This window comes from Cricetulus griseus, chromosome 4, assembly GCF_003668045.3.
Source record: "Cricetulus griseus strain 17A/GY chromosome 4, alternate assembly CriGri-PICRH-1.0, whole genome shotgun sequence".
Lineage (NCBI taxonomy): Eukaryota > Metazoa > Chordata > Mammalia > Rodentia > Cricetidae > Cricetulus > Cricetulus griseus.
The window spans coordinates 136826796-136840060 of NC_048597.1; the positions used below are offsets into that span (position 1 = coordinate 136826796).

General features: G+C 38.9%; 1 pseudogene; it reads left to right on the forward strand.

Annotated features, from left to right (window-relative positions):
* The first annotated feature begins 13028 nt into the window (after positions 1-13028).
* LOC100765432 lies at positions 13029-13265 on the forward strand (annotated as a pseudogene).

Genomic DNA, 13265 nt, shown 5'->3' on the forward strand with positions numbered 1-13265 from the left:
TTTTAGTTAAGGTCTGGGCAAGAACTAAGGCATCAAAAGCATGCATCCCAGGGAGACTTGGCTACTAGAGGTGGGTGGTTCGAGTCACTATTCACAGCCTTGCTATACTGTCCTCTGAAATATCTCTGTATTCTGCTTCTTCAACCTGGCTTGTACCTCACAGCATTCTCCTGGGGACCTGCTGGGGTCCTGTCCCTATTAGTCTCATGCTGCAGGGGCCATCTATTCCCTGCTGATGTCTTAGGGGCTGCTATTGGAATCAGCTGAACAGCCCCAGTCCGACCCTGATGGGGGAGTGTGGATGAGGGAAGGCCTAGCTACCCAACAATGTTAAGGATGAGACAGAGACATCTGGTCATAACAGGAGGGCTCCCAGTCAATACTTGAGATCATGGTTTATTCAAGCATCATCTTGAATAGTCATCCAAAGGTGGAGGTAATGGCAGAAGACATATATTATCGTGTATAAAAGGTACATCTCACTAGTCTTAGGGTAGGTGTAGACTCACCCAGGCCTAGGTCTTTTGTTATACAAAAAAAGGAGCCATCCCCCACCAAGGCCAGGCCATCTTGAGGTAATCATCCAACATCTAAAAGAAGTTCTGAGCTCTTAGAATTCGTGGCTGGCTACAGCATATTTCTGGAATATTATGTGGGCCCCCACAGGGACCATGTGATAAAGGGACACAATGAAAAAGCAAATCCCTCTGCAAAATTACACTAGTTTCAAATGATGGCTTTGTGCATAGGACTAGGTCCAGGTCTTGGCATACTCTGTCTTATTTAATTCTTAAGACAACATTATTATCCTCCTATATCAGGAAAGGATAATAGGGTCCATGAAGGTCAGCTGGCTAACCCGAGGCCACTCCGATCTTAGAAGCAGTTTGAGTTTCCTTCCCTCCAAGCCTACTTACTGGGGCAGTATGCAGACTTCAGAGGCAGGAAGTTGAGTCCATGTCCTGATTTCACTAATGCTGTACTTTTGACATGGTCTTTGTGTTCAGTTCAGCATCTTCATCTCCAAATTGGAGAGAAGTAATAGAAGTTTTTCTTTACAAATTACAGGGCTGTGGTGAAATGAGTTGGTATATTTCAGGCTCTTAGGTCTGCAGTTCACATCTGCTATGACAGCATGCTCCAGGGCACTTCACTCAACACATAGTGGGGCACTGAAAAGTTTCAAAGGTGATAACAGTTGATATTTTGTCACTTGTTGATTAGTGTTAACTGAGTTTACCTTAGAAACACTATATGTTTTGAGTGGGGAGACACTCTCACCATGCTAAGCTTACCACTGATATCTCTCAATATTTAGCATGGAGTAGGTAGTGGCATCCAGGCTACTCCAATGGCTCCAGAACCAGAAGGTACACACAGTTCATTTTCTTTTTTTAAGACTATTTTTAGGTTTTAATTATTGACACAAGGTTTCACTATGTGTCCAAGGTTGGCCTCAAACTTATGATTCGCAAATCTTACCTCTTGAGTGCTGGAGTTTCAAAACTACACCACCATACCCACAGTTTTTCATTTATGATTATTAGGATTCTCAAAGAGCTAATGAATTATCACAAAACAAACATACATTATGTAAATGAGATGTAACTAATGGGTAAATGAATATGATGTATGTCTTTTCCTAGATATACCTCAAAAAGAAACAGTTAGTGTAGATGTCATGAAATGTTAAATTTGGAACATCTGGAGTGAGGACAGTTCTAGTATGTAGTCAAGCCACAGATAGTGGGGTTTTCATCAATGCTCACACTGGAGCACATCTTACATAAAGCCAGCCAGGTCTAAGTGTTTGCACGGCTGCTGTTTGTGTCTGGGAACTAAATAAACACCAGGAAGGGAAAGGCAATGCTTAAATGGAGAGGGCTGCTGTCTGATTAGTTCTAGATCACTTGGTAACCCAGTGAGTCGCCTGAATGAGAGAGAAACAGAGACAGACACAGAGAGAGACAGACAGAGGAAGAAAGAGACATACACACATACACAGAGAGACAGAGAGGACTGAGAGACAGAGACAGACACACAGAGACAGAGACAAAGAGACAGACAGAGACAAACACAAATATAGAGAGACAGAGATACACATACAGAAAGAAACAGAGACAGAGAGGACTGAGACAGAAAGAAGGAGACAGAGACAGACATACACAGAGACAGACATACACAGAGACAAAGAGACAGAGAAACAGAGACAGACACAATACAGCGAAACAGAGACAGGGAAAGAGAGACAGAAGCAGACAGACAGGTACACATACACACACACACACAGAGAGAGAGACACAGAGAGAGAGACAGAGAGAGAAAGAGACAGAGACAGAGAGAGAGATATTTAGGTATATATTTCATGTCTCTAGCCTCTGTACAAGAGCCTTTATTAAGGGCCTGCTCTAACATGTATTTTCTGTTCCCTGGTACAGTGCCAAGAAACCTCTGGCAGCTCTCAGTCATACCCCCTCCACTTACTTGCCTTCAGTTTGCCTCTTATGATCTCAAGCTCCTAAGTCCCTTGGTATCTCTGCCTGGTGCAGTTGCCTTCTTCTGGGTGTACTTACCACCAAAACCATTTTTCTTAGATCAGTCTCTTGCTGGAGACTGGGGCAACCTGAAGAGGACTCCACAGCATCATGTACTGCCATTATTACTAACCCAATCTCTTCGGTTATTGGTCTCACCTTTCTTCTGGGTGGTAAGGAGATAAGCTTTATCTATTTTCTAGAATTGTTGTAAGAGTTAAATGGCATGCCGAATGTACAGTTCTTACCCAAGCCTAGGGTTTTTATCATTATAAAGGTCTTCCTTTGATAAACAAGGACAGCAGGGACCTACAGCCTGTGGTAGACAGACAGGTCTGCAAAGATGTTCATACACTGTGCCTGGGTGGTGTTAATATGATACTATTTATGACAAAGGGGTTTTCTTTAGAGTGTGATTGTCATTACAGACATTGAAATGGAGATTTCTTTAACTTGTAGAGGGTTCAGTTCGATCATATTGTGCTTAGAAACACTCTTCTGGCTGAAGATGAGACTGGCAGGACCACTGGGAGAGTGTAGGCAGGAGAACAGCCGTGAGCTACTTACTGACCCTGTTCCTAGCTGATGGCAACAAGACACTGAGTACTGAGTTCTGCAGAGGTTAGGAACAGAATATGACCAAGAATCTAGGTTAAACTTGGGGTAGAATCTTCAGAAAGACACAAGCACGTACACCCAGCCTTATGGACTCAGAGCAGAGAACACCATGTCCAGCCCACTGACCCACACAAAGAAGGGATAATCCATTTAGCTGTTTCAGAATGGCCACATCTGTGGCAATTCACTACTGCAGCAATAAGAAATCAACACAGAGTTGTATCCTGGATTGGGTCTCAGTAGGAAACAACTCTCCAGGAAAAGCAGATTTCAAAGACCCCATCAAAGGGTTTCCTTCAAAGTCTGTGGTGGGATAAGACCCTTGTTACCGGAGGTGCCATGGTTTGAATATGAAGTGTCATCCATAGATAAGCACTTGTTCCCTAACTGTTGTGCTGTTTTGGGAGGCTATGGGACATTTAAGAAGTGGATCCTTTGTGGAAGAAGCAGGTCACCAAGGGTGGGCTTTTGAATATTACATTCCCATTTTTCTAGTTGCTCTCTCAGCTTCTGATCCTCCACTATGTGAACAGTAACCACCCCATATTCCCTTCACATGGACTTTGTCACATGTTTCCAGCCATTGCAAACTGCAACCATCTGAAGCTCTGAGCCAAAGTACAGCTTTCTCTTCTCAAATTGTTTCTGTTGATTATTTTTGTTACAATGACCCAGAAATAACAAATGTAAGCAGCACTCACCAGAACCATTGATCATAGCTGCAAAGGATCCAGGGGTCTCAGATAATGACTGTGTCTTTTACAGTGTGTATGGCTGTAGTGTGGAGAACTGTGAGGCTTGAGTACCAGGGATGAAGCAAGAAGAAAGCTGATAGAACTCGGTCAGAAGCCAACTTTTTATATTCTATGTTGTTACTAATCAGGCTGAAGATGATCTAACAAGACTTGCTCTGCATGTTCCTAGTGTAACAGAAGACCTCCTTATCATGGGGACACATACCAAGACTCCCCAATGCATGCTAGAGCACCTATAGGACTGATATAGAAGTGAATGAAAACTAAATTGCCTACCTTTGTAAGGTTTATGCTGGACATGTATCAGACACTAGTTAAATGTTTAACACCTAATCACAAGCTGTGATAGACTTCCTGGATGATGCTATGCTGTTGATCTAATAAAGGAGTTTCCCTGTACCTCTTTGTCATTCAGCAGACTGAGGACTTACTAAGATGATAGACAGGCAATTTCCCACCCACTGCCTCATAGAAAGTATTGTGTCCTGCGTGAGGGGTCTCCAATTATCCTGAAGGTTGAGCTACACAGTGGAACAGAGTTCTGTCCTGTGGTTTTAAGAGTCTACAGAAAAACCAGATGATAGAAATGTAATGCATGTTAAACATATGCCTTAAATATTAACATAACTGGAACAAAGAGAAATAAGTGCAGTTAATTTCAACAATAAATTCACTTACCTGAGACTTTAAAATATTAAGAGAAATAATATGAAATTCTTAAGAAACTTTTTAATATTTTCTTCTTAATTTTTTAAAGCCTATTTTATACTAAAAGCACTCAATTTGGGTGGGCTATATTTTTCTTTAAAGTTATTGTTCTTGAAGTATGAAGCACTTTGCTTGTGAAGACAGTGTGACAACTCTACAGTATGAGCATCAGTCTCCAAGGACTTGGTGTTAGGACTGGTAGCTAAATCTCAGGTGATAAAGGGACAAAGCTGAAGCCCATTCTTGTACCAATCACTGGTGAAGAGTAACTCATAGCAGAGCACTGCTTAATAGGAGAACATGTGACCATATATCTCAGAGAAACAAAGTCCTTTCCCTATACTCCAAGCTAAGCAGCCTCCTCTTTGCAAATGGGAACTTGGTCATGCCTAGTATATTGTTCAGAAAATAGCTTGTTTCACTCTGTAGATGTGGGAGAATGGTTTGTCTCTGTTAGGCATGTTAGGAAAAGTCCGTGCTGTCCCTAGAAAACAAAAACAGGAGTCAACAGAGACTAGGTAATACATACTTTGCCAAGGTAAATAGGAAGAAAAAATTCTGAAATTGAAATAGAATGCAGGTACCAAACTAGATTCAGTGTGTGTACAGATAAGTTAAGGGGCTCAGAATTTACCCCAATGCAGTGGGATAGTATGCACATTTGGAGAATGAACACTGTGTCTAGGAGGGAGGGGTAGGAAGTATCCAGAGACTGAGACTAAGGAGGACATGGTTACAAGGACAATAGAAAAGGGAAGTTTTGAGAACTAGTTTGAAGGTAAAACCCATAGGACTTAGGAATGCACTTCACATGGAAAAAAAAAAGTAAAGGAAACTCCAAGTTTGTGGCTTACACTATGCCCTAAGAATAGAGAATCAAAAGGGATTAGGGACAGAAAGGATTGAGAGTTTCATCTCACTTGTGTGATTCATTGACTCTCTGTGCATCTAAACAGGGCCTAGTAGTCCCAAGTACACCCACAAGTTTCCAATTTTGTATCTTTGCCTCCATATCTGCAGCCACAACCTATTATGGTACTTGCATATAGCCCAAACATAATACTTTGACATGAATTGCATTCCTTTTTTTTTTTTCTGTGTCAAGTGGAAGTCAGTGCTCGCCCTTTGATGTGCCAGGCCTCCCACGTCTTGCCATACATCACACTTAGCAGCTGCATCTGTTTCATGGACATCTCTCATTTCTCATCTCTCAGTGTACTCATCTCACAGGGCTCTCCTGTGATATCCAGATGTATGAATTTGTCCATCAGGTTGACTCCATCCCTGCAGCGCATGTGAAACATCTTAAAGGCCACTCCTATTCTAAGATTACCCAACATTCCTAGGCTCATCTTCTATAGAATCCTACAATGTCTCGTTCAAGCATCATTCACACATCACTTGTCGTGAATCAGTACCACCTGTGAGTGACTCTCTGTATTAGACTGTGGGATCATGAAAACAGGGACTGTGTCAGATTATCTGTTGCAAACATTAGTACCTTGTATTAAAACTGATTGGGTCAATCACCGAGGGCTATGCTGAAGGGGGATTATTCTGATGATAATAAAATGTCAGAGTCCATAGGAAAAGTAAGAACTCCAGGGTCCTTGAAGCCAACCAGAAAGAGTCACAAAGTCCATGTGGTAGAGAAAATTGAGGAATATTAAACAGCCTAAATTTGACCTTTGAATTCAACTATCTCACTTCAAGGAATCTACTATGAAAATCAACTTAAAATTTGGAAAAGTATATTGGTTATGAGTTTTAGTGTTACATGAAATGCACATTTTAATCAGGGAGAGACTGTAGCATTTTCACAAAAAGGACCAGAATACATCTAGGAAATAGGAGATTATTTCTGAGAACTGGCACAAATGGAATTTAGGATACACTTTAAAGGGAAAGGTTACTGGAAGGTGCTTGTTGCACTATTTTTACACAGGAAAGAAAAGGAATAAATATACTAATGATTTTAAGAAAATAATTAACACTGTGTTCTTATTTATCAAATAAAACACAGAAATGATGAACTTGGAACATAAAAATGGTTATTTTTAGAAGTAATTTGATGATGTGTTTTCTGATATTCTGCACTTCAAACAATAAGCCCATTTTTCTTAACTTTAAAAGTAAATTATATGGAAAAAACACAATTTATGAAGCTGAATGCAAGCAGAAATGAGCTCATAATACATATATGTCTTTATACATCTAATTAATAACAAGAGAGGTCACGAAAGGAACTGTTTCAAGCAAGCTGTGGGCCAGAACTCTGGTTGCCCAGTTTTCATACCCTGTACAACGTTGCTTCATTTGGATGCTGAGTGCCTCTAAATGTCCAAATACGAAAGCTTGGTTTCCAGTTCAAGGCTGGTGACCCAACCCTGTGGGAGCTAGAGCCCTGTGGGAGTTCCTTAGGCCTGAGGATGTGCTTTCAAGGGACTGTGGGACCTCAGTCTCTTCTTGTCCCCTTTTGCCAGCAGGTATGGTGAGTGGCTTTGCTGTTCCATGCTCCTGTCTGTATGTGCTGTCTCATCAAAAGTCCAAAGCAACAGGACCAACTGACCATGGGCTGAAATCTCCAAAACATCATGGGCTCCAACAAACAAACATATTTGTGCTTTTAGAGAACAACATTTCAGTATAAAAGTTATACTAGCAAAAATTTTCCAAAAATTTGTGATGGAAAATTAGTAACTACTTATAATGCTCATTTTCTTCCTGAGACATCAACAGGATCTAAAGCAATGGTATCCTATCCTTTCCAATGTCATCTTTCCTTAACCTCCACATAATAACTGGTAGAAGCAGAAAGGAAAGACACAGGAATTCTTCTATCCACAATGTTATAAATTAAGAAATGGAGATGGGGTGGCAGAATCATACAGTCTCTGCTTTTCACCACTCAGTAAAAAAAAATCAATGAAACAAGTTTTCTGAGTGAATGTAAAAACATAAGAATAGTCCGGGTCATAGAAACAACACTTCCTAATGTGTAACATGATTGCTTCTGCTGACTGATAGGGGAAGAGCCAGCCTTATAATGGAGAGATGTAGTTATACCCATCTTAGAATGTTTAAAGTTAGTAGGAATCATTTACCACCCTGATAGTACAGGACTCCTGATGTAATTCTCTATTATATGTTTAGCATCAACCATGAACTAGTCTTACTCATATTGTCTAACATAATCAATCAACTTTCTAAACCTAGTCTCCAATTTAAAGGACATATAAGCACAGAAATAGCTCTGTAAGATAGTAATCAGGCAAATATAGAATTATGGGGAACATTCTGCAAGATAACTGAACTGAACTTATTGAACAGTTACAATGTGATTAGGAGGAAAAGTGTGGGGTTTACAGTTAAAGAAAATAAAGAGCATTTATAGTCCTAAGGGGGAAAATCTGCCAGCCTTAGATGGGAGACTCAGCCTAGAAGTTTCGTCATAGACTCTGGGATTAGCCGAGTAACCAGAGCTCAGTCTGTAGAAGCTCAGTGAGCAAACATTAGGTCAAATTCGAAGCTGTGAGTGTCTCTGGAAATGAACATTGTGGGAACCTTGGAGGAGTGTCTGAAAGCTTACTCTAGGATATTCCTGAAGTCTCTTAGAGAAGGACTAAACAGCCAGCCACACACAACTTCTGTCTGCAGTATACACAAGGGAAAGAAGACAAGCAAAGATGCTTTCTGTGTCTGCAAAAGCTCCCCTGGCAGTGATTCCTCATAATCCACCAGCAACATGGCCCTTTGCCTCACAGAAAGAAACAGATACACCATGAATATTGTATTTTCCCTTTGTTCAGGACAGCATATTTGAGAAAATATTTAAACATATCTAGCTGTGTCTACTCTAAGCCTTAACAGAGGAAAAATGAACATGCTATCTCATCATGAGAATGAAATCAACAAAACCAATGAAAACTTGCAAAATTCCCCAACAAAGAGAAATCAAATTTAAAAATTCCACAAAATGAAAGTCAACAGATGATAGATGGTAGTAATTGTGTTTGTAATTCTCAGAATCAGGGGAAACTTGTCTTTATGAGAAATAAATAAAATACATGGAGAGCAGTTATCCACAGATTGTTGGCAGAATGATGTTCAAAGGTAATGGTGACTACAGATGGTTAATTATGTTTTTATACTGGGATTTGTAATTGGACAAAAGTATTAAGACATTTTCCCAAATTGGGAGAAGAAGAATCATGAAAAATGTAGGAAATAAAGTTTTTAAAAGACAGAGATGAGAGTAATTTGGGAAAGACTGAAATAGGAACCAGCAGACTTCTCCCCTCACACATTGAAGGCTGTCCTACAGGTTCTGTCTGATGGTTCTGCTTGGGACTTGGGAGTCTTTGAGGTCTTGCAACTTTAGGGTATGGCTTGGCCTGTAAAGTGCTTAGTTTTGAGCAACTTCAGTTCTTTGCATAATAGCAGCCGTACACTCCCTCCTCCCAGATCCCACGATAAGTGGCTCAAAACATGTCCCTGCAGCAGTCTGTATAATGCCTGTAGCATCAGGTTGGAAAATACATACGCTACACACCAGAGATCTTCTGATGGATGTTCTGCTTAGAGAGGTGTGCAGAGAAGTGTGTGTGGCCATAGCTGTGCTCCCTCAGTGGGTACAAGCCACTGCTCTCCAGATTAAAGCAATTTACAGGGGACTGAAAGACCCAAAGTCCTAGTTTTTGTAATCTCTTCAGTTTTATTTTTTTCCTTTCTTAGAGACCAGACATTAAATACTTAGATATTTTAAGAACTGAAAGTTTATTAGGAGAAAATCAGAGAGTGGTCATGCATTCCCAGGAAAGATTTCAGGACACTTAAATTTGCATTTAAAGCTAAGCTTTAGCACAGTCAGCTTTCAAGAATTACTGAAAGAGTAATTAACAAAAGCCATATCAAAATTAAAAAATCAAGTAGAAAGAGGGAGACTATGATTTCTGCTATCATAGAATTATCAGATTTATCTATCTCAGTTTAAAAATAGACAAGGTATGCAAGGACACATACACTCAAAATGTCGAACACTCAACATAAAATGAAAACAAGGAGAATCAGTTCCTGACAAAGACTTTATGGAAGATCTACTAGGGAAAGATTTTGCAACAGCTGTTAAGACTGTAAAGAACTAAGGGAAGATGTAAAGAAAACAGAAAAGTAATTCATGACCAAACTGGAGCCATTAATAAAATAATAAATGAGATGAAGCAAGCACCTCAGAGCCAAGAGGTACAAGCACTGAAATTTTGTTAAAGTATAGAATGATTTAAAAGCAAAAGAAAGAATCATTTAACTTTAAGAGAAGATAGAGAAACCACCTAATCAAATAAGCAGGAGGAAATTGAAGGAAAATGAAGACAGCCAAAGAGATAAGGATATCTTCAAGAGGACAATAAAGGTTTTAGATTTCCTGAGATAGAAGACACTATTTTTCCACAGATATCCTGACCCTCTGATTCTTATGGTTTTCCCTCCCATACTTTTACAGTGTTCCCTTAGGTATAAGAATTGTTTGTAAATGCATCATTTGAGGTTGGGAGCCCCACTCTTTTGTTCTATGTGTTTAGCCAAGTTTGGATTTCTCTAACAGTTTCTGTCTACTGGACAAAGAAGCTTCTTTGATGAAAAGTGGGAGCTGCATTTTTCTGTGAATATAAAGATAGGTATTTAGAATGAAGGAGACATTGTACTGGTTTAAGTCACTGGTGGTTGTAATTTCTCTTCCAGGGTCCATAACCCACTGGTTGTGGTAGTTCACTAGCATTACAGAACCAGACATGAATCCCTCCTATTGTGTCAGCACAAAGTCCAACTAGACAGGTGTTAGCTACCGAGATATAAGTGCCACCCAAACCACATTGGGGATATGCTGGAAGGCTGGTAACTGTTATGTCCCATAGGCTTTATAGGTAGGTAGGATTATTAATTGTTTTCCTCCCTAGTCATCTCACATACAAAACTTGGGAGTTAGTCCTCAAAGAGGAGGCTTCTAAGTCAGTTCCAACTCAATTCCTCCAATGTGTAGTGTCTCTAGCAATAGGGTGTTACCTTCATGTTCCTGGAGGAAACTATCCAAGTCTTCAAGGTACTTCTGCATTTCTACCCAAATCAATAGAAAGTAGGTCTTGCAAAAACACTTGTGTATTCATCTTTATAACACATCATTCATGATGGTTCAAACATGTAAGCAACCACATGTCTGTTCATACAGGAATAAATAAAATGAATAACATAATGTCATCCTCCTCTTGAATTGTTATTCTATACATACAGATACAACTTGCTAAGTCTTTCCCCGTGTTACTTGCATGAGAGTGTGAGGAAGCATGAGAGGAGTTAAAGAAATGAAGAAAATAAAGGAAGATGATGCAATAGCTTTTTATTTTAAAAATTAAAAAAAAAAACAGTGTGTCACCAAGACCAAACAGATATTCTCTGGATGCTACCTAATAACACCATATAAACTTTAATATTATATATACATATGTGTATATGTATATGTATACACACACACACACACATATATATATATATATATATATATATATATATATATATATATATATATATATATATATTCCAATGCACACAGGACATTTTTGGATACAACATCTGTTAGGCCACAAATTAATGTATCTCTCCTAAACACAACACAAAAAATTTAGAAATAAGTAACTGTAAATTTTAAGTTTTCAATGTTAAATAACATGTCCCTAAATAGCCATGTCTCAAAAAATAAATCATAAAGAAAATCAGAAAGAACTTAGAGATGAATGACCATGAAAAGACAAAGGACAGGGACACAGCAAAACAGCACAAGAGGAAGCCTGTGCCAAGACAGTCTTGAGAAAGCAGCACAAAGCCAAAGTCAGACGACTCATGCTTTCTGATCTCAACCCTTAATAAAAATAACAATAATCCAAATCGTGTTGGGCTGGCATGAAAACAGACATACTACAATGGAATGGATCCCAGAAATAAGTTCTCTTCTCTTTGATCAAAAGGTCTTTTTTTTTAAAGGGTGCCAAGACTATTCAATGAGAAAAGAGCTCTCTTTCCAACAATAGTGCTGTGACAGAGATCTGAGTGCCCAGGGATATCCCTTGGTTCACAATCAGCACAAATGGATTTAATATCTGACACAACAAGCACAGAATAAAAAACCAGGGAATGATTCTTCATCATATTTGGAAAAGACTTATTGGATGTGACACCATTGGCCCCAGCCATTATTATCAACACTTGGTGATAATTAAAGCTTGTATTTATTAGAATGTGGTATCAACTGGGTGAAAAAGACAACAAACAGGTGTCAGAGGACATTTAAGTAGTATCTTTAGATAAAGCATAAATAATCCAGAGCATACAGAGAACCACTAAAGTCACTAATAGTTTAACAATTTGACTGAATACTGGGAAAGGGATCTGCATAGGCTATATCCACAGTCAATGCAAAAAAAACGTTGATAAGCACATGAAAATATGTTTCAGCTTCACTAATAATGACAAAATATCATTTAATTCCCATTAGGACATCTACCATAAAATCAAAACAAAACACAATAAAAAAGAGTAGTTGAAGAGCTGGAGAAATTGCCATCCTGTGTACTGTAGTGGGAATATGAAAAAAAAACACATTTACTTGAAAAGCAATATGGTTGTTCCTCACAAAATTATAAACAAAATTCCACCTAATTCTGCAAGACACATCTGTATTTCTACCCAAAGAAATATAAAATGGGTCTTGAGAACACACTCATGTACTTGTGTTTATAATGCATCATTCATTATGGTTCAAATATGTAAGCAAACCATGTATCTATACACACAGGAATAAATAAAATATGATGTAGTCACGGAATAGGCTAGTTTTCAGCTTTTTTAAAAGGAAAGAAATCTTAACATATTCTACAACACGATGCTCAGTGAAATGGTCACTGATAGATAATTTCTAAGTATGGACTTGGAGAAGTTAAGTCATAAAGAGTAGAATGTGCTTATCAGGGCTGAAGGGTGGTGACATGTGAGATGCCCTATAGTGGATGGTGGCCAAACATCATGAATGTACATGATACCAATTAACAAGTCCCTTAGTAAGTTTTTCATTATGTGTATTTTCACACATCAAAACAATGGACAGTAATGGATTCTCCAGAAAAAAATTGTTGGACAAATGAATGAAATCTAATAGTAGATAACCTTTGAAGAGAAAGAAGAGAAAGCAGGGAGTAAGTTATGTGAAAGAATCATCTGGATGCATAATCTATGGCTGTCACAGGAATGTTTGATCACCATTCCTCTGGCAAGACTAGCCTTCTATGGAAAGTAATAGAAGCAATTGATTCATTTATTGCTACAGGAATCAGACTTAGCCTATTTTGGATTCCAGTGAATTCTGCCTTTTTAGCTTGGGACTCAGCTAACAAGATTTCCAGTAGAAGGAGGAGATTCTTCATTTGGGCTAGAATTGGGCTGAGCTCCAGTGCTGTCTTTATATGGGAAAGAGGTGGCACCTGATAGGCAACTCCAAAGATGACCTAGAAATCATTGTTTAATAATAACTCAAGTTCTGATCATGCTCTATGCAATAAGGCAGAAGCCACTTGCAAAAAGCAGCAAGGAAATACATCCCAAATAG